This window comes from Bubalus kerabau, chromosome 20, assembly GCF_029407905.1.
Source record: "Bubalus kerabau isolate K-KA32 ecotype Philippines breed swamp buffalo chromosome 20, PCC_UOA_SB_1v2, whole genome shotgun sequence".
NCBI lineage: Eukaryota > Metazoa > Chordata > Mammalia > Artiodactyla > Bovidae > Bubalus > Bubalus kerabau.
Window position 1 is genome coordinate 59,968,364 of NC_073643.1, and position 14,175 is coordinate 59,982,538.

Sequence of the window (14,175 nt, forward strand, 5' to 3'; positions counted from 1 at the left end):
TTGCATTTCTTTTTCTTGGGGATGGTCTTGATCCCTGTCTCCTGTACCTCAACATAATAAAGGCCAAATACAACAAACCCACAGCAAACATCATTCTCAATGGTGAAAAACTGAAAGCATTTCCTCTAAGATCAGGAACAAGACAAGGATGTCTACTCTCACCGCTATTATTCACTATCACTTTGGAAGTCCAGCCATGGCAATCAGAGAAGAAAAAGAAATAAAGGAAATCCAGATTGGAAAAGAAGACTGTCACTGTTTGCAGACGACATGATACTTTACATAGAAAATTCTAAAAATGCTACCAGAAAGCTACCGGTGTAATCAATGAATCTGGTAAAGTCGTAGGATACAGAATTAATGCACAGAAATCTCTTGCTTTCCTATATACTAACAATGAAAGATCAGAAAGAGGAATTAAGGAAACAGTTCCATTTACTATTGCAAAAAAAAACAAAAAAAAAAACCTAGGAATAAACCTACCTAAGGAGGCAAAAGACCTATACTCAGAAAACTATAAGATACTGATGAAGATGCAAACAGATGGCAAGAAATACCATGTTGCTGGATTGGAAGAATCAATATTGTGAAAATGACCATACTACCCAAAGTAATCTACAGATTCAGTGTAATCCTTATCAAATTACTAATGGCATTTTTCACAGAATTAGATTAAAAAAACTTAAACTTTGTATGGAAACACAAAAGATGCCAAATAGTCAAAGTGATCTTGAGAAAGAAAAACAGAGCTGGAGGAGTCAGGCTCCCTGACTTCAGACAATACTACAAAGCTACAGTCATCAAAAGTGTCTGGTACTGACATAGAAACTCACACACAGGTCAATCCAACAGGACAGAAAGCCCAGAGATAAACCCACATACCTCTAATCACCTCATCTGACAAAGGAGGCTAGAATATACAATGGACAAAAGACAGTCTCTTCAGTAAGTGGTGCCGGGAAAATTGGACAGCTACATGTCAAAGACTGAAATAAGAACCTACTAACACCATACATGAAAATGGATTAAAGACCTAAATGTAAGACTGTTCACTATAAGACTTAGAGGAAAACATAGGCAGAACACTTTTTGACATAAATCACAGGAAAGTCTTCCTGACCCACCTCCTACAGTAATGAAAATAAAAACAAAATAAACAAATGGGACTTAAAAGCTATTTCACAGCAGAGAAAGCCATAAAGATGGAAGATCATATTCTCCTCTGAATAGGAGAAAATATTGCAAACGAAGCAACAGACAGGAATTAATCTCCAAAATATACAAACAGTTCATGCAGCTCAATATCAAAAACAAAACCAACAACCCAATTGAAAAATGGGCAGAAGGCCTAAACTTCTTCTCTAAAGAAGACTGCAGATGGCCATATGAAAAGATGCTCAACACCCCTAATTATCAGAGAAACACAAATCAAAACCACAGTGAGGCATATTACCTCACACTGGTCAGAATGGCCATCATCTGAAAATCTACAAACAATACATGCTGGAGAGGATTTATTGGAGAAAAAGAGCACCCTCTCTCACTGATGGTGGAAATGTAAACGGATACAAGCACTAGGGAGAACAGTAGGGAGGTTCCTGAAAAAACTAAAAATAAAACCACCGCATGAGCCAGCAACCCCACTCCTAGGCAGATACCCTGAGGAAACCAAAACCGAGAAAGACACGTGTAGCCCAAGGCTCATTGCAGCGCTAGATACAGCAGCCAGGACACGGAAGCACCCTGGGTGTCCGTCAGTAGATGAACAGGCAAAGAAGTGGTACATACACACAGTGGAACATGGACGCAGCCATGAGAAGGTACAAACTGGGTCATTCGTGGTCTTCATCTAGCGTGCAACAGCGTCTCACTAGCCGCCTCACTCACGTCACGGTGCTCTTTTTCTCCAATAAACCCTCTCCAGCATTTATTGTTTGTGTATTTCACACACATCAGTGCGTGCATGCCAGTGCCAGTCTCTCGATTCATGCCACCCTCTCCTTCCCCGCTGGTCCTCAAGTCCATTGTCTACATCTGTGTCTATTCCTGCCCTGCAAATAGCTTCAGCAGTACCATTTTTCTAGGTTCCACACACTAACATGTGTACAATAGATAGCTAGTGGGGAACTAGCTAGTGGGAAAGCATTTTTGTGTTCTAGAGCACAGTGCAGCGTGCCTATGCGTGAATGCACTATGAGTGATTGCCATGTCCTCCTCCAGGGGATCTGCCTCACCCACGGATCAAACCCAGGTCTCTTGCATTGCCGGCAGACTAGGAAAGGAGTACGTCAAGGCTGTATACTGTCACCCTGCTTATTAAACTTATATGCAGAGTACATCATGAGAAATGCCAGGGTGGATAAAGTACAAGCTGGAATCAAGATTGCTGAGAGAAATATCAATAACCTCAGATATGCGATGACACCACCCTTATGGCAGAAAGTGAAGAAGAACTAAAGAGCCTCTTGATGAAAGTGAAAGAGGAGAGTGAAAAAGCTGGCTTTTTGAGTTCACACTCTGAACTCAACATTCAGAAAACTAAGATCATGGCATCCGGTCCCATCACTTCATGGCAAATAGATGGGGAAACAATGGAAACAGTGAGGGACTTTATTTTTTGGTCTCCAAAATCACTGCAGATGGTGACTGCAGCCATGAAATTAAAAGACACTTGTTCCTTGGAAGAAAAGCTATGACCAACCTAGACAGCATATTAAAAAGCAGAGACATTACTTTGCCAACAAAGGTCCATCTAGTCAAAGCTATGGTTTTTCCAGTAGTCATGTATGAATGTGAGAGTTTGCACTATAAACAAAGCTGAGCACTGAAGAATTGATGCTTTTGAACTGTGGTGTTGGAGAACACTCTTGAGAGTCCCTTGGACTGCAAGGAGATCCAACCAGTCCATCCTAAAGGAGATCACTCCTGGGTGTTCATTGGAAGGACTGACGCTAAAGCTGAAACTCCAATACTTTGGCCACCTGATGTGAAGAGCTGACTCATTGGAAAAGACCCTGATGCTGGGAAAGACTGAAGACGGGAGGAGAAGAGGACGACAGAGGATGAGACAGTTGGACGGCATCACTGACTCAATGGACATGCGTTTGAGTAAGCTCCGGGAGAGTTGGTGATGGACAGGGAAGCCTGGCGTGCTGCAGTCCATGGGGTCACAAAGAGTTGGACATGACTGAACTGAGTGGGAAACGGCTGTGTAACGCAGGGAGTTCATCTCAGTGCTCTATGATGACCTAGAGGGGTGAGATGAGGGGGTGGGAGGCAGGCTCACGAGGGAGGGGACATATGTATTCATATAGCCGATTCATGACGTTGTACAGCAGAAATGAGCACAACGGTGTAAAAGACAACAGGGCTTCCCTGTGGTCCAGTGGTTTAAGAGTCTGCCTTGTAACGCAGGGGACACCAGTTTGATCCCTGGTCTGGGAAGATCCCACATGGCACAGAGCAACTAAGCCCATGTGCCACAACGACTGAGCCCGCAGCTCTAGAGCCTGCGAGCTGTAACCAGAAGTCTGTGTGCCCTAGAGCTCCACAGGACCCCACAGCCGTGCTCCACAGAGGCACCGCAACGAGAAGTCCACGCATCACCACTAGAGACTAGCTCCTGCTCGCTGCAACTAGAAAAGGCCCATGTGCAGTGATGAAGACCCAGCACAGCCAAAAGTAACTAAATAAAATTATTTTTTAAAAGACAATAGATAGTCAATATATTTTATATTAAAAAAGTGATGAAAAGACAACCATCAGAATGGGAGGAAATATTTTCAAATGAAGCAACTGACAGAGATTAATCTCTGGGAGTTGGTGATGGACAGAGGCCTGGCGTGCTGCGGTTCATAGGGTCGCGGAGAGTCGGACATGGCTGAGTGACTGAACTGACCTGAATCTCCAAAATGTACAAACAGCTCATGCAGCTCAATATCAAAGAAACAAACAAAAAACACAATCAAAAATCGGGCAGAAGACCTAAACAGACATTACTCTAAAGATAACACAGAGATGGCCAACAAATACATGAAAAGATGCTCAACAATGCTCATTATTAGAGACGTGCAAATCAAAACTACAATGAGGTATCACCTCACACCGGTCAGAACGGGCATCGTCCAAACATTTATGACCAATAAATGCTGGGGAGGATTTACTGGAGAAAAAGGGAACCCTCTTTCACTGCTGGTGGAAATGTAAACTGATACAGCCACTATAGGGAACAGTGTGGAGGCTCCAGAAAAAATTAAAAAGAAAGCTACCATTGATTTAGAAATCTCACTGCTGCTAAGTCGCTTCAGTCGTGTCCGACTCTGTGCGACCCCATAAACGGCAGCCCACCAGGCTCCGCCGTCCCTGGGATTCTCCAGGCAAGAACACTGGAGTGGGTTGCCATTTCCTTCTCCAATGCATGAAAGTGAAAAGTGAAAGTGAAGTCGCTCAGTCGTGTCTGACTCTTCGCGACCCCAGGGACTGCAGCCCACCAGGCTCCTCCGTCCATGGGATTTTCCAGGCAAGAGTCCTGGAGTGGGGTTCCAGTGCCTTCTCCGATGGTTATACCCTGAGAAAACCATAAGACAAAAAGACACACGTAGCCCAAGGTTCATGCAGCACTCTTTACAATAGCTGGGACATGGAAGAAACCTAAATGTCCATCAGCAGATGAATGGATAAAGAAGATGTGGCACCTAACACAATGGGATATTACACAGCCATAACAAGGAATGAAACTGGTTAACTTTCAGAGACATACATGGACTTAGAGACTGTCATGCAAAGTGAAGTAAGTCAGAAAGAAAAAGAAATACCGTATATTAACACACACACACGTGTATATATATGACATCTAGGAAAGTGGTGCAGATGAACATACACGCAAAGCAGAAATAGAGACACGGAGCTAGAGAACAAACATGGACACCAAGGGAGGAAGGGGGAGGCGGGGCGGGGTGGAGGTCAGGATTAGCACATACCTACTGCTACTTATAAAACAGGTAACTAGGAGAAGTACTGTGTAGCACAGAGAACTCTACTCAGTGCCCCGTGGGGGCCTAAATGGGAAGGAAATCCAAAACGGGGTACACGTATACGTATGGCTGATTCACTTTGCTGAACAGCAGAAACCAACACGACCTTGCAAAGCAGCTATACTCCAGTGAAAAATTTAAAAACCCACTACTTCTACTGTTACTGCCATTCTCCCCACAACGATGAGGCTCCTCAAACACGGCGCACGATAATAGGCATTTGGCTCTGTTGGGCAAAGGTATTTTTCCCTCTTTGGTTTATTTCTAAAGTGGCTTTTCAACAAAACAGACTAAATAGGTGAAAATCCTAAGAGGCCAAGTCAAGAATTAGGAAGTCCAGGACTTTGGTGTTGAAGGTCCACGTGTAACAAAACTGCAGGAGGTGAGCAGCTCAGCACGGGCCCACGGCAGCCGCGTGGGGACGTGGGCCACCCTGTGGCCAGACCGTGTGGTTTTTCAAGAAGGGCTGAATATTCAGGTTTTCAGGGTAAAGCCTCCTCCTTTTTCTGTATGTTGACAACACCAGGAAGAAGGCGCAAGCCTGACTGCAAGCTGAGTGTGGCATTTGTGCACACAGCACCCGGTCCAGGATGTGCACCAAACCTGTTTTCAGGACAGAGAGACTGAGGTCCAGAGAGGTGCGGGCTTCTACCCCAGACCACACACACAGCAGAGGGACCGTCAAGGCCAGGACTCGTGCCTCCTGGGGGAGCCCTTTCCTGACACAGGGCACCCCAGAGGCAGCAGAGTCATCCGCACGCGGGTTAGGAGGATCAAGTTCCCATGTCGTCCAGATGTACATACGTGAGCACACGTCTGTGTGCACACACTCACGTGTCTTCTGCAATTATGTTTAAAACCAGCTCAAAGTTCCCCGGGGCAGGAACTGGGCCTTCCCGAGGCCTCACAGGGATGTGCTGTGCCCAGCAGAAGGCCCAGGGACCCCAATCCTTGCAGACTCCCTGCCCCCGAACTCAAGGGACTCCCTCAGCGAGACCCGGGTCAGGGGAGTCCTTTTCTCCACCTGAGTTGCAGCCGAGCCTTGCAACTTCAGAAGAGACCGCGACATGTTCCCTGAGCCCCTAGGAGTTCGCCCATCCCCAGGTTCAGGGGAGGACAGTCTCAGGGGAATGAGAAGTGACAGCTTCAAGGCCCCCCACCAGGAGGAGGGACAAGGGCTCTGGCCGAGGCTGTCCCACGCCAGCCACACACGGGGTCCCGAGCCTCCACCGGTTCCACAGAGGCTCAAGGAAGACAGTGGATTCAGTTTGGGATGCCCATGCCAGGCACAGAGTGCCGTGAACTTCCTCTAGCCACCTCTGACAGGTCACCATGCTCCAGCCCTGCTTCCCTGGGCCCCCCTCTGTCTGCCCGCCGTCTTCACTGACCTGCCATCGTCTCTCCCCCAAGGAAGTCACAGCCTCCTCCCAGGCCTCTCTGCCTCCACCCAGGCTCCGTCAAGCCAGCCTCCCAGCTGCAGCCAGGTGAATCCATTCCCAGCATGCCGTGCTCTGCTCTGCCTCTGGGCCTTTGCACACGCTTGTCCCTCTGGCTTCTGCGGGGCTGGCTCTTTCGGGTTCTTAAGACTCAGTTCAAATGCCAACACTTCAAGGACACAGCGCCAAGCACCCTGGCTTCAGCGCCCCTCCTCCTCCGTTTCTTTCTCTTTGTGGCGAGTACCACTATCTGAAACGTTACTTCTCATTTCTTAGAGGCTGTGCAGTATAGCGGCAGTTAAAAGCAGGGATGCTGGAGCAGACACCCTGTGTTCAAGCCTGCCTCTGCCATTTACTGCTGTGCGGTTTAGGGCAAGCGACATAACCTCTCTGTGCCTGCCTGTCTCTATTTATAAAATGGGAGCGGTGACAGAACTATCGCAGTGATTGAATGAACTCATGCATGTAAATTGCAAAACACAGGGCCTAGTGCATTATAAGGACTGAGGAAGCATGAGCTTTAATTAACATGCTGTTAAATTCCCCGAGGGCAGGACTTTGTCTGTCTTTATGGCCACTGGGTCTCCAGTGCCCAGCACATAGCTGAGGGTTAATATCTGTTAACTAAGAAAGAATGATGATAAAATGGACAACCTAGGAGAAGTGGACAAATTCCTAAAAGTGTACAATCTCCCAAGACTGAGTCAGGAAGAAATAGAACATATAAACATACAAATTACCAGTAATGAAATTGAATCGGTAATTTTAAAACTCCCAAAAAAACCGAAGTCCAGGACTAGATGGCTGCAGAGGTGAATTCTGCCAAACACTTAGAGAAGAGTGAACACCTACCCTTCTCAAACTATTAAAAAAAAAAAAATCACAGAGGAAAGAACACTTCCAAACTTATTCTAGGAAGCCAGCATTACCCTGACACCCAAACCAGACAAAGATCTCACAAAAAGAAAAGTACAGGCCAACGTCATTGATGAACATAGTCGCAAAACCCCTCAACAAAAGAGTGGCAGACTGAATCCAACAACAAAGGGCCAGACACCGTGATCAAGCAGGATTTATCCCGGACGCAAGGCTTTTTCAGGATCCATAAATCAATCAGTGTGACACATTGCACTGACAAATTGAAGAGTTGAAATCACGTGATCATCTGACTAGACGCAGAAAAAGCTTGTGGCAAAGTTCAACATCCATTCATGATTTTAAAAAACCCTTCAGAAAGTGGGTGTAGAGGGAACGTACCTCAACATGATAATAAGCACCGTATATGACAAACCCACAGCAAACAGCATTCTTGGTGTTGAAAACCCGAAGGCATCTCCTCTAAGATCAGGACAAGACAAGCATGCCCATCCACTCTCACCACTTTTATTCAGCATAGTTCTGGAGGTCCTAGCCATGGCATTCAGAGAAGAAAAATGAAAGAAATTCAAGCTGGAAAAGGAGTAAAATGCTCACTGTTTGCAGATAACATGATACTATACATAGAAAAATCCTAAAGACGCCACCAGAAAGCTACTAGAGCTAATCAATGAATTGAGTAAAGCTGCAGGATACAAAATTAATATACAGGAATCTGTTGCATTCCTATATGCTAACAACAAACTGTAGGAAGAATTTAAGGAAACAATCCCATTTACCACTGCATCAAAAAGGTTAAAGCACTTGGCGATAGGCCTACCGACGGAGGCAAAAGACCGGTGCTCAGAAGACCCTAAGAGTCTGATGAAGAAACTGGAGACACAGACGAAAAGACAGCACACGTTGGGCTGGAGGAATTAATATTGTTAAAGCATCACATGATATCATTCATATGTGGAATATAATTTTTAAAAAAGAGATACCAATGAACTTGTTTATAAAACAGAGACAGACTTAAAGACATAGAAGACAAACTTACGGTTACCAAAGGGGAAACGTGTGGGGAGGGATAAACCAGGTGCTTGGCATTTACATATACACACCCCTACATATAAGAGAGAAAACCAACCAGGAACGCACCTCAGTATTCTGTGATAACCGAGATGTGAAAAGAATCTTAAAAATAATGAAGACATGTATTTGGAGGTGTTGCTTAGTTGCTCAGTTGAGTCTGACTCTGCGACTCCATGGACTGTAGCCCACCAGGCTCTGTGGGGTTCTCCAGGCCAAGACTACTGGAGTGGGTTGCCATTCTCTTCTCCGGGGGATCTTTCCCGCCCAGGGATCAAGCCTGCCTCTCCTGCACGTCTCCTGAATGGCAGGCAGGTTCTTTTCACTGCTCGGCCCCCAAGGAAGCCCAGATAGATGTATGTGTGTAACAGAATCAATTCGCTGTGCACTTGGCATTAACACAACATTGTAAATCAACTCACTCCAGTGAAAGTAAAGGCTTGAAAATGTTCAGGGACTGTTACTGTGACCACACACTCAAGGCAACCTACAGATTCAACGCAACCCCTACCCAAACACCAAGGGCACGCTTCACAGAATCAGGACAGACAATTTTAATATGTGTATAGAAACGCAGAAGACCCCAAGTGGCCAAAACAATCTGAGAAAGAAGAACAGAGCTGGAGGAATCACGCTTCTTGACTTCTGACTATACCGCAAAGCTACAGTAATCAACGCTGTCTGGGACTGGCAGAGAAACAGATGCACAGATCAACACGACAGAACACACAGCCCAGAAATAAACCCACACACTTGCGGCCAATTATCCCACAACAGAGGGGGCAAGAATACACAACAGAGGAAACACAGTCTCTTCAATAAGCGGTGCTGGGAAAACTGGACAGCTACGTGTAAAAGAAGGAAATGAGCACATTTTTTCACACCACATACAAAAATAAACTCAAAATGGATTAAAAGGCTTAAATATACGACCAAAACACATAAAACTCCTAGAAGAAAACATAGGCAGAACACTGTTTGATATAAATGGTAGCAACATTTTTTTTGGATCTGTCTCCAAAGCAAAAAACAAACAAGGAAACAAATGGGACCTAATTAAATGTAAAAACTTTTGTATGGCAAAGAAAACCATCAGCAACATGAAAGTACAATCTACTGAATGGGAGAAAATATTTGCAAATATGTCTGATAAGGGGTTAATATCCAAAGTATATAAACAGCTTATACTGGAAACAGACAAAAAAACTGATCTAATTAAAAAAAAAACAAACAGGCAGAAGACCTGAATAGACATTTTTCCAAAGAAAATATACAGATGGCCATCAGGCACACGAAAAGATGCTCAACATCGTTAATCACCAGAGAAATGCAAATTTAAACCATAATGAGCTATCACCTCAGATCTGTCAGAAAGGCTATCAGCCAAAAGACTGCAAATAGCAAATGTTGGTGAGGATGCAGGAAAAAGGGGCCCTTGTATACTCTCGGCGAGAATGTAAATTGGTGCAGACACTGCAAAACAATACGGTGGTTTCTCAAAGAACTAAAAAACAGAACTACCATATGACCTAGCAACTCCACTTCTGGGTGTACATCTAACAAAAATGAAAACAGTAATTGAAAAAAGATACATGCACCCCAATGTTCATAGCAACACTATTTACAGTTGCCAAGATACGGAGCAACCTAAGCGCCCATGAACAGATGAATGGATAAAGAAGACACGGTACATATGTGTGCACGCGCGCACACACACACACACAGGAATACTGCTCAACCATGAAAAGGAATGAAAGTTTGCCATTTGGAGCCACATGGACGGACTTGGAGGGCATCACCCTAAGTGAAATGAGTCAGAGACAAATAGTGTGCGATATCACTTATACTTGGAATCGAAAAAGAACAGCTAGCGAGTATAACAAAAGGAAACAGACTCGCCCGCACAGAGCACAAGAGACCGGCTACTCGCGGGGAGAGGGGAGTGGGGAGGGCAGGACAGGGGCTGCGTATAAAATAAAGGAGCCACAGAGGCACCGTGCGCAGCACAGGGAATGCCGCCCGTGTTTTATAACAACTGTGCGCGGGTGTGACCTGTAAAACCGTGAGCCATGATGCTGTACACATGAAACTTACATAATACTGTCTACCAGCTCTGTCTCAAGAAAAAACATTTTCAATAAAAATAAAAACAACAATAACAAAGAGTGAGTGAAGACGCACATCCACTCCCAGACGTGCCAGGCCCCTTCCCCAGGCCGAGGCTGGGGGTCAGCGGGCTCAGGTGGGCTTCTGGGGCCCAGGCCTGGGGGACAGAGGTGGCCTCCCCTGGGAGCTGCTCAGGGGGGTGGCAGGGACAGCTGGAGCCCCTGGACGTGGTCACAGGCCCATCTGCTCCATTGACAAGGTGGCCGCTGGTCGCCACGACGACGCTCCTGGCCCCAGAAGAACGTGCTGGAGACAAGGGGAGAGCCTGCAGTCACCCCCGGCTCAGCCCCCAGGATGGCCGCCTCTGACGCAAAGGAAGTGTCACAGACGTGCTCGTGGGCAGGCACGCACAGACCCGCAGCCACACGCGGGAGGAGCCAGACACCCACAGGGACTGCACACACCGGAGGGGCTCACACCAAGGGACAGACCAGACACCCACACGGCAAGGGCACACGCGCACCCGCCCAGACCAGACCCAGACAGACCCCCACGGGAGGCCCCCCACCCCCAGGGCCACCCACGAGATGCACACCCACCCAGAGGCCAGACACGGACCAGGCAACCAGCATCACCTGGGAGGCCACATCACACCTCACCGTTCACCTGCGGTCCCTGGAGCCCGCTCTGTGCAGGCCCCCAGCGAGTGTGTGCATAGTGTACGCATGTGTCTCTATGTGTGTAAAGAGAGACCACCTCCGAGGCCCGAGCCCTGCTCCCCACCCCGCCTCACCCCCACCAAGCCCCGGCTCTCAGCCCAGGACGCAGGCCTCCAACCACAGCTCGCCCCTCTTACCTGGAGAGATGGGGGGATGGATGCAGATACCGGTGGGACACCCCGTTGCCTTCAGCGCCGACAGCAGCTGGGAAGGCCCGCCACGGAGTGGGCAGCGCCCGGACCACCACCTCGACACCCAGGCCTGGGGCAGCCCCACCGCCATCGCGGCCGGGTGAGGCTCAGGGGTCGGCGGGGCGGGGGGCATCTTCCCAAAAGGAGTCCCAGACAGGGATTCTCAAAGCGAGGTCCCAGAACCTCTCAGGGGATCCAGAGAGCAAACGATCAAAACTACTTTCTTGACGATAGTAAGAGATTTGCATTTTTCACTCTCACCTTCTCGCAGGCAGGCATTCCACGGAGTTTTCCAGAGGCTACGTGAGGCGTGATCTCGCGAGAGCTTCAAAGCCATGGCAGGTGTGAGAACCCAGCTGGCCTTGTGTTAACCTCGCTCAAGAGAGCTGCAAAGTGAAACACAAGGCCGCTCTTTGGGCTGCTTTGCTGGTTTTAAGACAGAGCTATTTTTCATTAAAAAAAAGTGCATTATTCCTGTAAGCACAGTGAGTTCGTTGTCAGGTAGCAACGAATGCATAAAGACCTCTGTTTTTTCTCAGCTTTAATTTCCATCGCTGTAAATGTCGATACACACATACACAACAGCTCTGGGCCTGCAATGATTTTTTAAATGCTAAGGGGCCCTGAGACCCCCAGTGTTTGAGACCTGCTGCCTGAGACACATGGCTAATGATTGATTACAGTTCCTCTGCGCACCCAGACTCAGTGAAGGACACTCACAGGGAGCACGTGTTGAGTTCTTTCTGCGCCCAGCCCCCAGCTGAAGGCTTTAGAAGGTCATCTCAGGGAATCCTCACACCAACCTTATGCGGGCGATAATGTCAAGGCCGAGGAGGAAACCCAGGCTGAGCCGTGAGTAACCCAATGGGGTTGTGGGACCAGTGAGTGGTAGTCAGGACTGAAACACAGACTTTCTGGCCTGAGAGACCCCAAGTCGAAACCCCACTATCTCCCACCACTCCCTGTCCCAAATAAGATACGAAGTGCCCAGGTAACTCTCAATTTCAGATAAGCAAAGCATTTAGTACAAGCATGTACCCAGCATTACACGGGACATACTTATACTAATTCATCGTTTGTCTGAAATTCAGATTTAACTGGTGTCCTATATGCTTATTTACTAAATCTGGTGACTCTAGCTCTGGGTGCTCAGGGTCCCCGCCGGGCAGCGTGGCCTGGCCACTTTCTGGCTGTGCACCCTGAGGCCAGCCCCTTCCCCTCTCTGATCTGCTTTATGGTCCCCCTCCCCAGGGCCAAGATGGAGGGGTGGTGGGAGCAGAGTTGTAGTGATCGCGGGCGCTTTTCATTCTAGTAAACTTTCCCCTAAAATTCAGTCCATAGCATCCACTCACCCACCCCACACACCAGCCCTGGCTCCGCCCCGCCCCCTCTGCAAAGCCGGTCAGGGCTACTTGGCAGGGTCGCCCCAGGGCTGTTGCAAAATGCACCCCCTGCCCCCACCCTGGGTGCCCCGGAAGGACTGTGTGTTCTGCAGCCTCACCCTGACCCTCTATGACCTCCCACGGGGCGTGGCTGGGGAGGGGCCAGCCAGCAACAGGTTCTTGAAAGGCCACAGGTCCTGGAGCTTCCTCTTAAGAGAGATACCCATTTTACAGACAAGGAAACTGAGGCTTAGCTTTCAGGGTCTGTGATTTAGTACTTGATTAGGTGCCAGGCCGCTGCATCCTGAAACGCCAGGCCCTCTCCCCAGGGGAAGGTCTTCTGCCTGGAGCGGCCTTCAGTCCACCTGCCTCTGGCGCCTACCCGCCAGCACACCTGGATAGCGGCAGAGAGGCGACCACTGGCGGGCATGCTCACACATCGCCTGCCAGGGGAAGGCAGCCAGGGCTGCACATCCCTCAGGGACTCAGCGATGCCGAATCACTAAACACACCGGTGGACTTTTCCACTTAATACATGATTACTTCCTGGAGTAAGAGCCTTCCTCTGCCAGCCTGGCCCCCTTCTCTGCTGTTCCGCTTTTTTCCCTTGACCTCTGAAAGGATGATCAATTGGCGTGGTTGAGCCCCAGCTACAGGCAAAGAAGGCCCAGGGTGGCAGGAACCCAGCAAAGCACCCTCGGGAGGGGCTTCACACTGGAGCTCAGCAGGGTCACCAGGAGATCAGGCACCCAGGAGCTGTGTGACCCAGGGCAAGTTGCTTAGCCTCCCCGAGCCTCAGCTGCCTCACCGATGATGGAGCGAGGCCCTTTTCTAAGCCCTGTGCACATCTCTGATGTACTTCTCTCCATATGAGACAGGACTCTTATCAGCCTTGGTATGAGTACCATAGGCTCGGTGGCTTAAATAACAGAGATTTATCACCTCTCAGTTCTGGAAGCTGGAAATCCCAAATCAGGGCATCAGCAGGCAGGTTCCTTCTGTGGCCGTGGCAGACTGTCTGCTCAGGCCTCTCTCCTCAGCTTGTATATGACCCTCTCCACACTGTCTGCCCTCAACGCATGTCTGTGTCCATATTTCCTCTTTTTATAAAGACTCCAGTCATACAGCCAACAGTCCCTTGCCAACAAAGGTCCGTCTAGTCAAAGCCATGGTTTTTCCAGGAGTCATGTACAGATGTGAGAGTTGGACTATAAAGAAGGCTGAGCACTGAAGAATGGATGCTTTTGAACTGTGGTGTTGGAGAAGACTCTTGAGAGTCCCTTGGACTGCAAGGAGATCCAATCAGTCCATCCTAAAGGAAATCCGTCCTGAATATTCATTGGAAGGACTGATGATGAAGC

General features: G+C 48.2%; 2 long non-coding RNA genes across 2 annotated transcripts in view; both read right to left on the reverse strand.

Moving 5' to 3' along the window:
* LOC129635018 (uncharacterized) overlaps positions 1-12,760 on the reverse strand; it is a 38,398-nt gene extending 25,638 nt beyond the window's left edge. Inside the window, exons 1-2 of the long non-coding RNA XR_008706067.1 lie at positions 12,153-12,760; positions 11,694-11,818 (exon numbers count right to left, since the gene is read on the reverse strand). This is a non-coding gene — a long non-coding RNA (uncharacterized LOC129635018). The remainder of the gene's footprint in view (positions 1-11,693; positions 11,819-12,152) is intronic.
* On the reverse strand, positions 10,531-11,687 carry LOC129635017 (uncharacterized). The gene is made up of 2 exons (XR_008706066.1): positions 11,379-11,687; positions 10,531-10,828 (listed from the first exon to the last, which is right to left on the reverse strand). It is a non-coding gene; the product is annotated as an uncharacterized LOC129635017 (long non-coding RNA).
* Positions 12,761-14,175: the final 1,415 nt, after the last annotated feature.